Below are 17,414 nucleotides of genomic sequence, written 5' to 3' on the forward strand. Positions count from 1 at the left end.
CCCCATTTGAAAGATAAAACAAAATCTTTTCTTTGGAAAAATCCCATCCAAGGTTTCCTTTTGCTTGTTGCATAGAGGGTGAACCGGGGTGTGGACTTGGATAATTTATTCTTTCGTGGGCCAGGCATTGTTTGTTTTATATGCTTGAGCAGCAGCTTTGACCTGTCTGGAAGGCTCTGTGGGGCCGTGCTCTGGGCAGGATCCTTCCTGACTCCTGCAAGTTGTTTTCTCAGGCTGCAAGTCCAAGGAGAGGAGCGAGGGAAACAAGTGAGTCCATTGTGTGAGTGCTTGCCCGGCAGCAGGCACCTGGCGGATGGTCGAGAGGGGGAGACGTGCGCCACTCACCAGAAGGCAGCCAAACCTCAGCCATGAGCCAGGCGGCTGAGCAGTGCTTTGGAAGGTGGAGGCGAAAGAGGGAGTTCACTCAGCATCTGCTGCGGGATGCTCCTCGCTGGAACAAAGATGTCATTAACCAATCACTGCTTTAAGATTCTTCTCCTGCTGCCTGTTGCAGAATCAGCTTTCTGGGTTCTGCAGTGCATTAATTTTTCTTCATCTTTAATGCAATATTCATAGCAAAACCATTTCTCCATGTTGCTTTGAATCTGGATTGCACAAAATTAATTGCCACGTCTGCATTTTAAAATGAAAATAAAATACCGTTTTCTTGGCTCTCACATTTCTGCTCTGATCTTTATCTCACTCTTTCCAACGTTGATGTTTGAGATAAAATGTCTGCGCTGGAAGGAGTCTTGCCTGAACAGTTTCAACATTTAAGTACGCATTCATTATGGAGAGCTCCAGCAGCAAATGTTTCTCCAACATTCTAGGCAAAATTCACTGGCCAAATAAAGTATTAACCCACAATTTAAATAAAAGGTATTTAAAATAACCATTAAAATCGTTAAATATTTATCTTGGTGAATTGCCAGCTGGACCCACTTATACACACTCCCCAGAGAGGTTGCAAAATGCTGACAGAGATGGATGGGTGCATCAAAGTGGATTCCAGAACTTAGGAACTTAGCCTTGAGTTCTCTTCAGAAGCTATTGGATTTTCATCTGCGTAACCCAGAGCAAAAGTTGTGTGCTGTGTGCAGATCATGTTGAACTTCATTCTTTTTTTTTTTTAAATACATTCTTTCAGACACGGCTCTTTTCTTTCATGTCTTATGGATTATGCTATTTAAACCTGAGTTTGTTACATTTTCTATTCCATCAAAATAACACAGATCCAAATACACTAAAGAGAAGTCTGTTCTAATGCATATCTTCCCCCATTAACTTATGGAGATATTGAAATGTGAGCAACTTCAGTTTAAAAATGAGTTTTGGAGCTTTGGATCAGGCCAGGCAATGTCTGGGTTTAGAGAGTTATTCAAGAAGAACTTTGAAAACCAAGCTGTTTAGAATGGCACTGCAGTAATGGCTGCCAGCCAATCACAGTGATTGTCAGGCTTTTATTATTCAATAAAATGACTCCCCTTTATGTTTAATGCAGCTCTGCTGAGGAAAAGCAAGCTATCAATATCCTCCTTGCGCTTCTTCCACTTACTTACATAATTGCAGACCAGTGCTTAAAATATTCCACCACTACTTATTTCCAAGACGCCATTCTCCTCTTTCTCGGTTGCATCACCACATTAAAAACAAAAGTAAACAAAGTCAGATTGAACGAACAGCATTTTCAAAGCAGAGACTGTTGTTTAATTCTTATACATCTCTGTGGCATAGGCATTGTTATCCTCATTTTGAAGATTTAAGAGAACAAAGTCAGAGTTTAACTCATCTGCGCAAGATGCTATTGCTATGGCAGAGAGAGATGTAGTCGGACTAGAATCTAGTTTCACAGCTAGAATAAGGTACTTCAAAAACTACATTCAAGAAGCTAACTCTCAGAAACTGTTGTGGATATTACCTAACAGAAGTATGCTTTTCTAAAATTTAGTATATCCAGAGAATATTGTGGAATTAAGTGAGCTGCATTGTTCTCCCCAAGAAACAGTTATAGCACGTATAATTTTATTGGCATTTTTATTTCATGAAACAGAAAAAAGGACATAAATATTTAAATTATAATAAGCTTCATATATAATAATACAGAATAAAGCACAAGTAAAAAAAAAATACTTCAAATGGAGACTGTTTAAAGTTTCCTAAGCAAAATGCAAACAAGTTTCCTAAGCAAAAAAATCGTCAACAGATGTGCTTATATCATCATGCTCTGCTCATGTCTGCAACAGTTAACCACAGAAGCTTTCTGGAGGTTTGAATAGACAAATGCCTTTTCTGATTCTGCTCTGAATTCAGCCATGCAGCACATGAAAGTATGAAGTATACTAAATTTCAGATTAGACCACTAAGCGATGATGCTAGAGGAAAAGTCTGTTTTGAAATCTAGGCAGTGCAATTTCAACTTTTTGTCAGAAACATTTCAAGACATATGAAATATTTATGGGCACAAACATATGGATATAGCCTTAGTTGGAAATTATGTATTATATAATAATACAATTTTAAATAGGCATGTTTATATCCAGCGCCCTTAAATCACTTTTAAAAAATCTTGATTGGTAATTTGTTCTTAACGTTTTGTTGTTTTTCCTTCATTATTTGTTCTGTTCTTACTAATCAAGATCCATTTCAAGCTTTGATGGTGCCGTGTATGTTTCCCAATATTCTTATCTGAAGAAAGTACAATAACAATAGTAAAACCATCATGTGCCAGTTGCCCAAGATGCCCAGATAAAAATGAAAATATAGATAATACAGCACGAGTAAAGCAATACAGGAAGAAGTATCTGGAATTATGTGTGATTTAGTTGTAAATATCTAACTCTTAACATAAAATAGTTTATTGAATTCAAAGATGTTCAGATGGATCTATAAAAGATAAACCAAATTGTTATGATTTATGTATTTATATATTAAATGAATAAGTATGTCTATTGCTAAGAAAGTACATAGAGAACAAATTAATATGTATACTGATATTCTTCCTTGAATGTATTTATTGTAATGAAATACTTTGAGTTCAGTTCTAGGATAAAATAACCTGTGCACCAGAACCTACGCACACAAAACTGAGCTGATAGTTTCTTAATAAATACACTCGAGAGAGACCAGGACAAGGCCAGCACTGTGTTATTAGTCATTGGTTACTGACCTGACAGTCATTCACTTTAATATGGATATAAAAGTGTCTCTTCATACATTTAGAAACTGGGAATTTTTCCCAGATAATTCTTCAGATTTTTCCAGTGAAAATGAAAATGTTATGATCTTCAGACTAAACATAGGCATGTAAAAAAATTCTAAATGTTAAGAATATTAAGTTTATTTTAAAATGCTTTAGTACAAATTAAGATAAGCAAATGATAAGCCTTTGGGGATCATAATGATGGAGAATATATATGAGACAAAAGAAAATATGATTGAGAAAACTCATTAAGAAAATCATCTACCACTCAATATTTCTTTTTTTTTCCCGATGCTTTACAAATATGATATCAAGAAGAACTGTGGTCTGGGTAGTGGTGATGCACTCCCCTAATCCTACCACTCAGAAAGCAGAGGATTTCTATGAATTTGAGGACAGCCAGGTCTAAATAGGGAGCTCCAAAACAGCCTGGACTATGTAGAGATACATTGTTTTAAAATAATAGAGAGAGAAGAGGAGAAAGAAAGAGACAAACAGACAGAGAGACAGAGAATAAAAGAGATATTGGAAGAGAGAAAAAGGGAGAAAGGGAGGAAGAAGGAAGGAGGGAGGAAGGACTCACACAGAGGGAGGAAGAGAGGTCTTTATAATCAGAAACTGATGTTCTAAGAGACTTCCAAGATTGTCAGACTTTCCAGGTTATAGAAAGGGACCTTCCTTCTCTGTTGAAAGGGCTACAGACTCTAACGTGCATGCCAACTTCTGTGGCAATGCTCTCCTTACCAGTAAAACTGAGAAAGTAAAGGTGGTTGGAAGAAAGATTTTTTTTTTTTTTTTTTTTTTAGTATCTGTGATATTATCAAATACACCCAACATATTCTCAGTCTCGGTGAAAAAAAAAAGTTTTTTAGTAAAGAAATTTCTTTATGCATTACTTCCTTTGAAACTGGCACTTTGGGGGCATGGAGGCAGGAAAGCAAACCACTGAAGGCTTGGAAAGTTCATAGCTGAACCTTCAACACGATGGTAGTTAAGTTTTATCACCACTCATTTTCCCCTAAAGATGAAAACAGTGAAGCGCAGTGAAATAGAGTGGCCTAGGAGCCAGGAAACAATGGAGCACAGAGTCAAGTCTACAAGACACTGCAGTCTGATGGCTAACAGAATGCACTTGACCCACCCTTTGTATCTGCTTCATGAAAAATTCTCATTAACCTCTCTGCTTCAATTTCTTCATCCAGCAAACAGAGAAAGAATGAAATCCTCTGAGTGCTGTGGAGCTCGTGTGTGCAGAGTGCTTTCAACAGTTCCACATATAGACTAGACTTTGTTATTTTCATATGAGCCCTGCTGTCCTACCCTGTTTCACACAGAGGAAAACAAAATCACCTTAAGCAGAGCTGTTCAGAGCTGTGTAATACTTTCTGAGCAGCTTCCATTCTTCTGCAAATGCTTGAGCTAACAGGTCATTTGGTAAACAACCTGTGTCTTTGGACTGAAGAGACACAGCGAACGCTGGAACATGAGCCAATGATGATGAAAGAAAAGGAAGAGGGAAGTAAGGACAAGACAGAAAGGAGAAAAGGGGGTAATGTAAGCCAAGAGCCTGTAAAATCCTACTGAGAACACCTAAAAATCTTCGACAAGCGCAAACACTGGACAGATTTGGGTCACACAGATGAGTCCTAAACAGACATGTGACAAAAATATCTTAGAAAGACATTCAGACTTTACAGTGTGCTGCTTTCGTGAGTCTGAATATTGCTTAAAATCTCCACAGAACATTTCTGGCTGAAGTTAACAAAATTCTACCTTAAAAACTAACAATTATTTAAGATGAAAACCAGGAAGAGTTATCTTCATTTGTATCCCAAATTCAAGAGAGTTGTTGTTATAAACAATCCAGTCTGATTATCATTGCAAAATTAGTTTTATTCAAGAGAAATCTTAAAAACTGATGTTTTCTGTTCTTTCTCAAGATCTTGAAAGAATGATGGTGTTATTTTATAAGGCATAATATATTATAGTAATTATTCTCTTGTTTGTTTTCCATGTTTACTTGTTTACTTGGCTCAGGTTTCAAGTATCCTTATTAATTTAATAAAATTATAGACTGTTTATCTGAAGGTGAAGGATTACCCATTTGTCCATATATACTGGCCTCCAAGAGATGAATCCCCAGATGAATTTGTTATTCTCAAGTTTATGTACCCATCAAGCAGAGCCCTTGTTACTTTCATGCATTTTAATATACAGGTGAATTTTATTAATATAAATCTTATATGTTAAAAATAACATTTCCTTTTCATAAATAAAATTAAGGGATTTCAAAAGCCAGATATATATATAGAACAATTTTTTGATGTTATGACATAATCTGGCCTGCAATTGTTTGTCGATAGAATTGGTTACTTAAATAATCCATATTTTCCCATTTGTTGCTTTTGTACAAATGTAAGAAAAGCCATTTGGGCAAAATCAAAGTGTATACTAACTCTGCATGGTGGTATGTGTGGATATTAGTCTACCCTCCCTTTGCTCATCTCCTTGAAATCATATGAAAGTTTGTTTCATATACTTAATTTTCTCTGACATTCCCTACTCCATTTACTCTCTCTGGGAATGCATACCAATCAAATCTTCCCATACATACTTAGAATATATGTATGTTTGAGGAGATAACACATTAACACTCCTGCTTTCTCTTGCCTTTTTTATTATTATCATTTATTACAGTTTGTTCAGTTTGTATCCTGACTGTGGCCACCTCCCTCATGTCCTTCCAATCCCATCTTCCTTCTAACTTCTTCTCTTATGCCCCTCCCCTAGACCGCCTTCATTCTATTTGATCCTAACCTATCAGGTCTCACCAGGACTGGTTGCATTGTCTTCCTCTGTGGCCTGGCAAGGCTGCACCCTCCATGGGGAGGTGATTAGAGAGCCTGACACTGAGTTCATGTCAGAGAAATCTCCTGCTCCCCTTACTAGGGAACCCACCTGGAGATTGAGTCTATGGGCTACATCTGAGCCCATGAATTATTCTTGGTTGGAATATCAATTTCTCATCAGGGTCCCCAGACCCAGCACTCCATTTTGGTTGTTGTTGTTGTTTCTGTTGGTCTCCTTTTGGAGCTTCTGTCCCTTCCAGGTCTTTATATCTCCTCCATCTTTCATAAGATCCCGTGAACCCTGCCCAAAGTTTGGCTATGAGTCACAGCCGCTGCTTTGATATCTCGATTAGTAGTCTTTCAGAGCCCTTCTGTGGAAGGCTCCTGTCCTGTCATTCCCTGTCTTCTCCTGCTTCAGATGTCTATCGTGCTTTTCCTTCTGCCTGACAATTGAGCATATCCCCTAGGCTCTTCCTTGTTGTTTAGCTTCTTTAGGACTATAGTTTTTAGTATGTTTACCCTATATTATATGACTAATATTCACTTATGAGTGAGTATATACCGTGTGTGTCTTTCTGCTTCTGGATTACCTCACTCAACATGATCTTTTCTAGTTCCCACCATTTGCCTGCAAAAATCATGATTTCCTTATTTATAATAGCTGAGTAGTATTCCATTGTGTAAATGTAACACAATTTCTGTATCCATGTACAGCAAAGGACACTATCATCAGAACAGCCTACAGACTGGGAAAGGATCTTCACCAACCCTATATCTGGCAGAGTGCTAATATCCAGAATTTAAAAAGAACATAAGAAATTAAAAATCGAAAAATCAAGTAATCCTTCTGCTTTTTAAATCATAAAATTTTTTTTTTCATGTATGTTTGACTATTTAATTGGTAAAAAAATGGTAAGTACAAGTAGTGATATATATATATATATATATGTATATATATATATATATATGGTAGACATATACATACATGTATACACACATACACATATAAGTACCTTTACTCTCCAACATACCTTAGGGCACAAGGAAGAAATGAAGGCAGAAATATTGAAAGAACCAGAGGTTAGGGACACCTGCTGTGATACCGTGTCATCTGGAGATGACACAGCCAGTGTACTCATGAACTCATATGATCTTTGGTTGCTGGAATAGGATTGAGCTAGTCAACCTTCAAGTAAGGTTCAGTGAGATGCTCATAAGGTTTCACAGTTTGTTGAAGAGCTACCAGTGACTGATGGCCTCTGAAGGAGGGTGCTTCATTTTATATACTTTCATTTATTTTTTGAGATTATAAATGTATCACTTCCCACTTTCCCTTTCATCCATCCAAAACAGTTTTTCTCAACCTTTCTACTGTGACAACCCTTTAAAACATTTCCTCATTTGTGGTGATCCCCAACCATAAAATTATTCTTGTGGCTACTTCATGACTGTAATTTTGCTGCTTTTTTTGGTTTTTAGTATAAATATCTGTGTTTTCCAATGGCCTTTGGTAGGTTGTCCATGCTTTAGTGGATAAACTTAAAAACTCATATGGGCAAAAGTAATTTTGCTCAGTGGGTCATGAAAAATAACAAGAACAAGAGATTAGGAGGGGGATATAGAGAAGGTTGGGAGGAGTTGGAGGAATGGAATTAGGAGGCAAATGTAATCAAAATATGTCATGTGCATATATGATATTCTCAAAGAATAAATAAAAATATGTTTTTAAAAGCTTCACAGTACTGTTACATGCTATTGGGTAGGATTGTTGTGTAAATAATAGAAGTAATATAGCTCAGAGATAGCGTGCAGAACTTTCAGAAAGCCAACACTGATTTTCTTAGCATGTGTAATGCCAAGTTTAAACCTCAGCATAGTTCCTACTTGTCCTCCAAAAGACACTAATTGATGACCTTTGAGAATAATATACATTTGGATAGTTCTAGGAATGTTTTGAGCTTAATACTTGGGCAAATCCTTAAATTTGTGATTCTGTTTAAAGTCAGTGTTGTTTTCACTGATCTGGTAAGTCGACAAAGTACACATTGAAGCATCACAGTATAGCCCCCCACTAGCCTTTATGAAGTGCAAATTGGGTGGAAAGCACCCAGAGAATGAGCTCTAAGATGAACACTAAGTGGGTAGAGATATGGGAAAGAAAATTAATCAGAACGGAGTGTGGACAATGAAGAGAGGTGGAACTGGACGGTCGTAAGTAACACCCTGATGTGAATAGGTTGTGGGGCAATCTGAGGCCATGATGAGGTCCTGGACCATGCTACTGCTAAGGCCCTTGTGCATAACTGGCCTTCACTGGCTGTGGCATTACGGAAAGCACCATACACTTTGCCTGGACAGCACAGTAGAGCTGGCTCTGGTTGCAGGAGAGCTGGCCTATCCCCTTGACAACTGTTGCATTGGGTGAGCTTGCCCTGTGCTTGCTGGGACAGTGCTGAAGAGCTGGGCACAGGAAAAATTGTGGGCTGACAAAGCTGGCCACGCCCAAATCCCTGGCTCCAAGTTGGCTCACCCCAACGTCTATCTTATCTATGAACTGTGAAGAGTCTGGACCTGCAGATCCAAAGCTGCAGGATCTCTATGTCAAAGGGTAACAGGATATCTGAAGGGAGTCCTAGTTAGTGAGTATCCACTATTGATAGTATAGGAGAAGCCAGAGGCCTCAAAACAAACTTTTTTTTTTTAAAGACATTTTAAGATTATAGGCAAGTTGTTGGATATTATTAAACAAATTGCATATATTAAGTCTACTTTCCATCTGTTAAGAATATGTCCATTCAGTTAATTCATGATTTGAGTGTTATTGTTGGTAGTTCACTGCCACATCAACTGGCTTTTAATGTTGTTTATAAAAAAAATATATTGTAAGTCACATTTAAATCATGGTATGTTACAATGGACCATGCTTCACAAACTAATGCTGGTTCTTAGTCTAACTTAAAAATAATAGCTTAATTATCAAATACACTTAGCGCCAGTAAAGTTTTGGTCAGGTTGTAGAGCCTTCATTTACTTCCAGAAAATTAAAGCATAAAATTAGTTCTAAATAAATTTTCACTAAAAAATATCATACTTGTACATACATAGGAAAATTTTGTTTTTGAATCAAGAATTTTACTTATAATCAAATTCTCTTGTTTTCTGTTTATTATCTTCAATTTAATGTCCTATAATATTTTGATAAAGAACTCTTAACATTTTATTTTAGGCCTTAAATTTTAATATCTTTTTATTGTGTTAAAAAAAGATGAAAATAAAAAATGATATTTAGTAGTAGGAAAATGTACCAAGTTCAAAAATTAACCTTTGTATAGAATGTGTTACTGTTAAATTTTGGGACCTCAACACTTTTGACTTTGAGACAATTAATAAAACCTCTGCGTGGACATATATAAATGTGCATTTATGTGTATAAGATTATAGATATGCATATGTAAATTTAAAACTTTTTGAAAAGCAAATATATTGAAGTATATCAAATTTTTTGTGAATAAGTGCATCTCAAACAATCATACTCATACGTGAGTGAGTTCCTGTAACAAATGGAGGACTTCATGGGTGGGATGAGAAAGTGGGCAGGAGTGGGTACACACTTATAAGTTTAACATTTGAAATATTCATATCTTGCCAACTGGCTTGCTTGCTAGTAGTTCATTATATTTTATTTGGAAAGCTTGTGTTTGATCTTTGCTCTGGTTTTCTCTGGGGCTTTAAATTAATAAAACAACAAATAATTTATTGTCTTGAAACCAAACACCAAGAGCCGTGATCTTCTCAGATCTTGAGAAGTTGAAATCAAGGACTGTGTGTGTGTGTGTGTGTGTGTGTGTGTGTGTGTGTGTGTTCATTTTATATATTTGAACCTGTTGGAAAGTCCAAAGTATGCTTCACACTTTGCTTTTTATTTCTACACAGGGAAGCTTTTTCTTTCCCTCCTCTCTCCTCCATGTCTCTCTGTTCTCTCAGCATAAAATCTTGTCTCCTAAGTATGGCTGTAATAAAGCTAAAATTTGTAGAATAATCTGAAATGTTGAAGGGAAAGATGAAGTAAGAATGTGAGTATTTACAGAGAGAGCAGGTTAAGAATGAAGGTTATATTTGATAGCTTCAAATGAAAACCTCTATTACATAATTGGATATACCTGGTGTGCCAAGAGTGATCCGGGTTAAATATATAAACATATGGCATAGTTCCTATTATTATCTTCATTTCATGTGGAGAATGAAGCATTGGGAGGCTATGCCATTTGTCCACAGTTAAGCTCCATCTGTAGTGTGGCATCAAGTTCTTTGTCCCCTCCACAAGATAACAACATTGAAGAAGAATGCAAAGGAGTTTCTTGAAGACCATGAAAACTAGGGCAGTTATGATAAGAGAGACATGTTCAGCACAGGCAAATGTTGCTGGGTGTTCAAGGGAGAGAAAATATTTTATGCTGAAGCAGATGACAGGGGGAAAAATGCTAGGATGATCCTAAAAATATCTGATGGTGGAAAGTACATCTAAGGACATCTGTAGCTACGAAGAAATGTATTACCTCTAGCATGCTCACCAGAATCCATCACAAGCACAGCTAAGGGGACAGATGAAATGTCTTGGGGACTGATTTTGGAAGTTTGAGGAGAAGATAATTTGATGTCATAGGCTCCCTGGAAAAATGGAGAAATTATTAAAAACAAACAAACAAACAAAAAAAAAAACCCGACATTTTGGGCACAAGTTGATGTAACTTCCTTGGAAAAAGTTATTAGGTTGGTTTGGGGACACATTGTGTAGCAGTGACAGGAAGATATACAAACAGAGCTGCTTGGTTGGTAATAAGAACTTAACTAATTTCCCAGTTGTCCTTTTCGAGTCTTGAGAGCAATTGGCATAGATTTTGTGAGTTGAAAGTGTTTTGGATGGATGAGCTCTACAGAGGAGATACCTGGAGGGAAGCACGGGGCCTAATGTGTCCTATGTCCAGAGTTAAGGAAAAAAAGGGGGGGGAGGGAAAAGAGAAAGTGGTAAACGAGTTCTCAGAGAGTTGAAGTCCAGGGCATGCATTTGTCAGGGGACCTTTAGCTAGAATGTGCTCAGTGATCAGAATCAGTAGAAAAGTTCCATTATCATATTTCCCCGATTACACCAAGTATATTTTCATGTGTTACCATATTGGACTGTGTTATATTTTACAATTGCATCCATAAAAATAATTTGTTTTCTCCTATTCTTGAAAAATGTTTTACTAAATCTCATGTATTTGACACTATCTTAAAATTTTAAAATGTTATTTTATTGATACTTAAAGCCCTTCATTTGTAATTTGTAAATATTTTGTCATCTTAAAGGAAAATGTTTGTTGCTATCTTTCATATAAAATCTGTTTACGTAGAGAAAAAGGAGACTGCAGTATTTGGGAACTTAAGGTATATTAATAAATTATTCAGGGAATCAATAGTAGAAAATAAACATCAATTCTGAGGTCAGAATAGTAAGCTGCACTGTTTATTTTCTCCATTTCCTGCTTTGCAAATATCTAGGAATAATATAGAGATAAATGCAGATAACTGCTACATGCAAAGTTAATACTGTCTGCATTTATAATGTAGGCAGGAATTAGGAATTATAATTATCATGAAGCATTTTAAAACAGGTTCAGGAAGAATTAGCCATAAGGAAGACACTGCAGAGATGCTTATGAAAGCTATGGAGTTGTCCCTTGTGATGGGCTTTGTCAGGCAGAACTAATTATCTGTGGATGATAAGAGAAAATATGGTGAAAAACAGCAGCCATTTCCCATGGCGGGAGTATCCATTTAAAACCCAACAACTCCCTGAACCATGAGATAATTGAAACAGTACCAAAGCCAGCGTGAATAACAAGGCATGCACTGTCTTTCGTAGAAAGTAACAGGGGCAGCTTGCAAAATTAACTTCAAATGCATTCCAGAAAAAGTACATTTTGCCTGGCTTGGTGGCACACGGCTATAATACCAGCATGTGGGGGTTCCAGGTATGCCTGTGCTGCCAAAAAAGCCCTGATCTCAAAAGGCAAAACCCAAACCAAAAAGTACTAAAAAAGAATAAATATTAATTGCAAATGATCCAGTTCATTTAATTAGAATAAAAGAGGATTTTCTAAGTTCATCCAAAGCAAAAACTTAATTTATCAAAGTTTGCAAACAAGCAATAAGGCATTTAGTAGAGCTTTGTGTATACAACCAGCATTCAAAACGATTTAACTCAGCAAATATTTATTTTGAATTAGAAGAGATCATATGTAGGGGCACTTAATATTCTAGCAAAACGTTAAAGTTCTAAAAGTTCTATCAAAATCAGATGTTTCTTTTTTTTTTTTTTTTTTTGCCCCCTCAATGTCAGTCAAAATCAGGAGTTGACTCATGAGGGTCTCTCCTGCAATTCCCTCTAACACTTTTGGCCCCACCTATACTTCCCAAACAGGGGCACATCCCAAGATATTATAGTTTTTCTTGATGTTCATACTATGCCTATTGCTATCTTACCAACAAAATTACTGCTTCTAGGTAGGAAGGAGTTTATCCTGTAAGAACATAGACTGTGTCTACTATCATTTGAGAAAGTCAGTGTCTTAGGGTTTCCATTGCTGTGAAGAAACACAATGACCAGGAAACTCTTACAAGGAAAACATATAATTGGAGCTAGCTTACAGTTTCAGAGGTTGGGTCCATTATCATCATGGCGGAAAACATGGCCGTGTGTAGGTAGACATGGTGCTGTAGGAATAGCTGATCCAAAGGCAGCAGAAGGGGTCTGTGTGTCACACTGGGCATAGCTTGAACATATATAACCTCAAAGCCCCTTCCCCCCTGCCAGTGACATACTTCCTCCAACAAGGCCTCCTGATAGTGCATGTCTCTATGGAAAAGCATGCGAGCACATGAATCTATTGGGGCCATACCTATTCAAACCATTACAGTCAGGAATCAATAACTGTTCCTGGTATTTATTTATTTGAGATTTATTTATTTAAGGGACGATGATCTGAATATTGCTGAAGACTTAAGGAGAGAAATGCAACAATATTTAGAAAAGATACAAAAATCATTTTTAAAGGCAAATGAAGTAGAAATGAGTATGTAGGATATGAAGGTGACATTTGAACATTTTTCAATTAATTTTCTACTTTCTTTGTGAACATTCCATTGTAGGAGATAATAAAAATACTACAAATGAAAATGATGTAGTATACTGTGTTGTTTACAAAGATGGATGTTATGCAATTTATATTATGATTAAATTTTTAAAAAGTTATTTTATGTAAATTTGAAAGAGTGAGATAATAGCAAAATTTTGTAGTCTTTCTTTTTAATGCTCTCTTTTTTATTCTTGCTGAATTCCTAAAAAGAAATGTAAGTCATTGTAAAGCGCATTGATATTCATGTATTCCTGTCTTTTCTAGTGCCTATCGCCTATCTCAACAAAAAGACAGCGTAGTCTCCAAGTTTATAAGGATACCCGCATAATCTGTTTAAATGCAACTTGCAGAAAACAATATAAAATCAAGGAAAAATGAGCAGATTTCTCAAATCACTTTTTTAGAGAGAAATTCAAAAACAGAGCATGCATGCTATACAAATTGTACCTGGGATGTTTGCAAACAGTAATAATATTCATATATTAAGAAGCTGTAGTAGGTATAGTACAAAATTGGCTATGGAGAATGACATGATTAAAATATAAATGCTCACATAATTCTCTCAAACAGGTAAATCTGCTCCTTTTAAATTTAACACTCTTTCAAAATATGTTCTGTCAAGAGAAACTAATTGGCAACATATTTAGGTAAAATGTGACTGTAAAACTGTAATTACAAACTTTGCCACCTTATGAAAAAAATAACAAAACTGACTTCTAAAAAAGTCTAATGTTTCCCTCAAGTAAAAATTTTCAAACTAATCACTGAAAACTATCAAGCTCCATAATATGATTTTTATATAGTAATTTAAACAAAATATCCACATATATTTTAATAGGTTAATGGGTGTAACTCATTTTGTTTTCTATATAACTTGTGTTAAAATGCTGAAAACTAATTACATAAGAGTAAAGTATAGAGTGTAAACTCTACTGGTTCAGTTTTAAACTATCATATGCTCAAGTTGGAGTAAAGCACTCATCATAAAATGTCAATGACAAATAAGAATTTTTGTGTTTCTGGCTAAAGTTGTAACTATAATTTGCTTTGAGAGATTATCAATAATGTTAGGTGCCAAAATTATTTGTATGTACAAACACATGCATATAAAATGAGTTGAAATTAATAGATCGGACTCCATGAAACTGAGAAGTTACTGTATGGCAAAACAAACAAACAAACAAAAAACCCACACTGCCATTTAGACAAAGCAACAGGCTGTAAAAAGGGAAAAGATTTTTTAGCAACTACACATATAATAAAGGGTTAATATCCAAAATATATAAAGATCTAAAAATAATGGATATGAAGGAAACAAATAACCCGACTAAAAAAGTGGTAAAGCTCAAAACAGAGAAATCACAAGAGGAAACATTTGAAGAAATGTTCAATATTCTTGGTCACCAGATAAACACAAATCAAAACTTTTTAAAGATTTCATCTTAAACCCTTAAGTATGGTTATAGATCAATAAAACAAATTACATATCATGCTAAAGAAAATGTGGATTAAAGGGAACATTCATCCATTGCTGAAAATTTGTACAGCCACTATAGAAATCAGTGTGGCATTTCCTCAAAGTGGGAAGCAATCCCCCTCTCTCTTTCTCTCACTCTCTCTCTACTATACAAGTGCTTTGCATGTTCTGTCTTCCTGAGGTTTTGGTTGTTTGATGTGTGTGTGTGTGTGTGTGTGTGTGTGTGTGTGTGTGTGTGTGTGTATGTGTGTGTGTTTATGGGATTCCTGAGCATAGATCTTTGCATCTGTATATGTTTCTGGTGCCTTTTCTTGGACTCTTTTTGTACTAATTGCTTGTTTTGTCCATTTCCAGTGTGTTTGCTTTTGTTTAATCTTATTTATTTCATTTTGCTATTATCATTTAGAAGTCTGTTTTCTTTCTAATGAGAAACAGAAAAGGGGTGCTTCTGGATGAGAGAAGAAATGGGGAGAACTTGGAGGAATAGAGGAAGTTAAAAACTGTAATCAGGATATATTAGATTCAAAAGAAATCTATTTTCGATAAAATAGTATTTAAACAATGGAGTGGAAAAATTCTGTGTATACTAGGCCACAACTTGGCAGAAGAGTACTTCATATTCATTCTTCTATCATATATAAAAACTCCCTAATGGTAATTAAAAAAGAAAATTTGGAGGTTAGACCTAAGAGAAAAGTAGAGAAGAATGAAACACTTTGCTTTTGAGTTAGGAGTGTACACTCTACATAGGAGATTTCTGCCTGTGGAAAAGAAACATACTAAAACCAGATGGCTATTTGTTTTTGTTTGTTTGTTTTGCCTTATATGATTAAATATTCAAATATAAGAAAGAATTCCTTTGATTTTGAAAAAAAAATGTTGATTAATATTATTTTTCTTTTTGTTTCCAATATTTTGGCATATCATCATTGTTCGTAATAATTGGTTTCATAAAAATGTTCACTTATAAGTATATCCTGTTCTTTAATTAAACTCCTTCCACCTAACAGCTCTACCACACAGAGAGATATTGCTAACATAACCTTTAAATGAAATAATTTGTTGAATTTTTGTACATAGAAATGACATTCTATAGAAAAACGTTATTTTAAAAAAGTGGTTGAATTCTTGGATAATGTTAAGGGAGATGGAAAGGCCATGATTCTTGGGGCAGGATGGCCTTCTACAGCACTGTAGAACTCAGCACAGTGGCCAGGCCTTAGAATCTATGTCCAGGATGACCAGTTTCCCACTGTTTGTTTTCCCATGTCTTAAAAAGATATACATGCTGCTTTTAATTTAAAATATAGAAACTTTTAAACAGCCAAACTCAAGTAAAATCACATTCTTAAGTTTTTATCTGAACAATAACAAAGAGCAAACTCTTATACAATGAATCTTTTAATTATACATTGTAAGTGATTTCTGGGTTGCTTTGAAAATTCACAAATCATAGATAAGCAAATCTTCATTGTACTTTATTTTGGAGACTATTTCTTAGAGTTCTCCTTGTATGCTGCAGTTTGATTATAAGTCAGTGTTCATAAAGCACTGTCCCTCTTTACTCCTCCTTGCTACACATGTGTGAAAACAGTGCACCCCTGGGTGTCCAAGCAGTATTTCATTTAATGCTCCAGTTCTCCAAAGTTGCCTTTAGAATATGATAAGTGTCTTGTCATCATAGATTTTCCCGTTAATGGTCACTTTTGGAATTGCTGGTGGGAATGTAAACTTGTACAACGACTTTGGAAATCAATGTGGTGCTTACTCAGAAAATTGGGTATAGTGCTACCTCAAGATCCAACTATACCACTCCTAAGCATATATACAAAAGATGCTGAACTAAACAACAAAAATATTTGCTCAACCATATCCATAGCAGCTCTATTCATGATAGACAGAAACTGGAAACAACCTAGAGGTCCCTCAATGGAGGCATGGATACAGAAATTGTGGTACATTTACATAATGAAATACCACTCAGATATTAAAAACAAAGAAATGATATTTGCAGGCAAATGGTGTGAACTAGAAAAGATCATCTTGAGTGTGGTAACCCAGAAGCAGAAAGACACACATGGCATATACTCACTCATAAGTGGATATTAGTCAGATAATATAGGATAAACATACTAAAATCTACACTCCTAAAGATGCTAAACAACAAGGAAGACCTTAGGGAAGATGCTCAATCCTCATTCAAAAGGACAAATGTGATAGACATTGGAAGCAGGAGAAGACAGGGAACAGGACAGGAGCCCACCACTGATGGCCTCTGAAAGACTCTACTGATCAAGGTATGGAAGCAGATGTTGAGACTCATAGCCAAACTTTGGGCAGAGTTCAGGAAATCTTATGAAACAAGGGGGAGATAGAAAGACCTGAAAAGCTTTAATAACAAATACTTTAGATTTTAGAGCTCAGAACTACACTGAGTTCAAGAAGTTGGATGAAGCGACATTGACTAGTTCTATTGAGGTCTGGTAGAGTTTTGGACTGGGCTGGAGGAAGGGAAGGCCTCGGAATCAAATGCATGGGGGTTGACAATGTGCCCATCAGAAGAAAAAATGGACAGGATAGGTTATCTGGTGGGAGAAGAAACTAGCATGGTGGGTGAGCATGGTGCTCATGGTAGTGATAGTGGCGGTTTGGGAAACAACAGTGAAAGGCAGAAATGTCAGTTATGACTGTCTTGAATAAGTTATGTTTTG

Source organism: Psammomys obesus, unplaced genomic scaffold (assembly GCF_907164565.1).
Source record: "Psammomys obesus unplaced genomic scaffold, mPsaObe1.curated_primary_1811, whole genome shotgun sequence".
Taxonomy (NCBI): domain Eukaryota; kingdom Metazoa; phylum Chordata; class Mammalia; order Rodentia; family Muridae; genus Psammomys; species Psammomys obesus.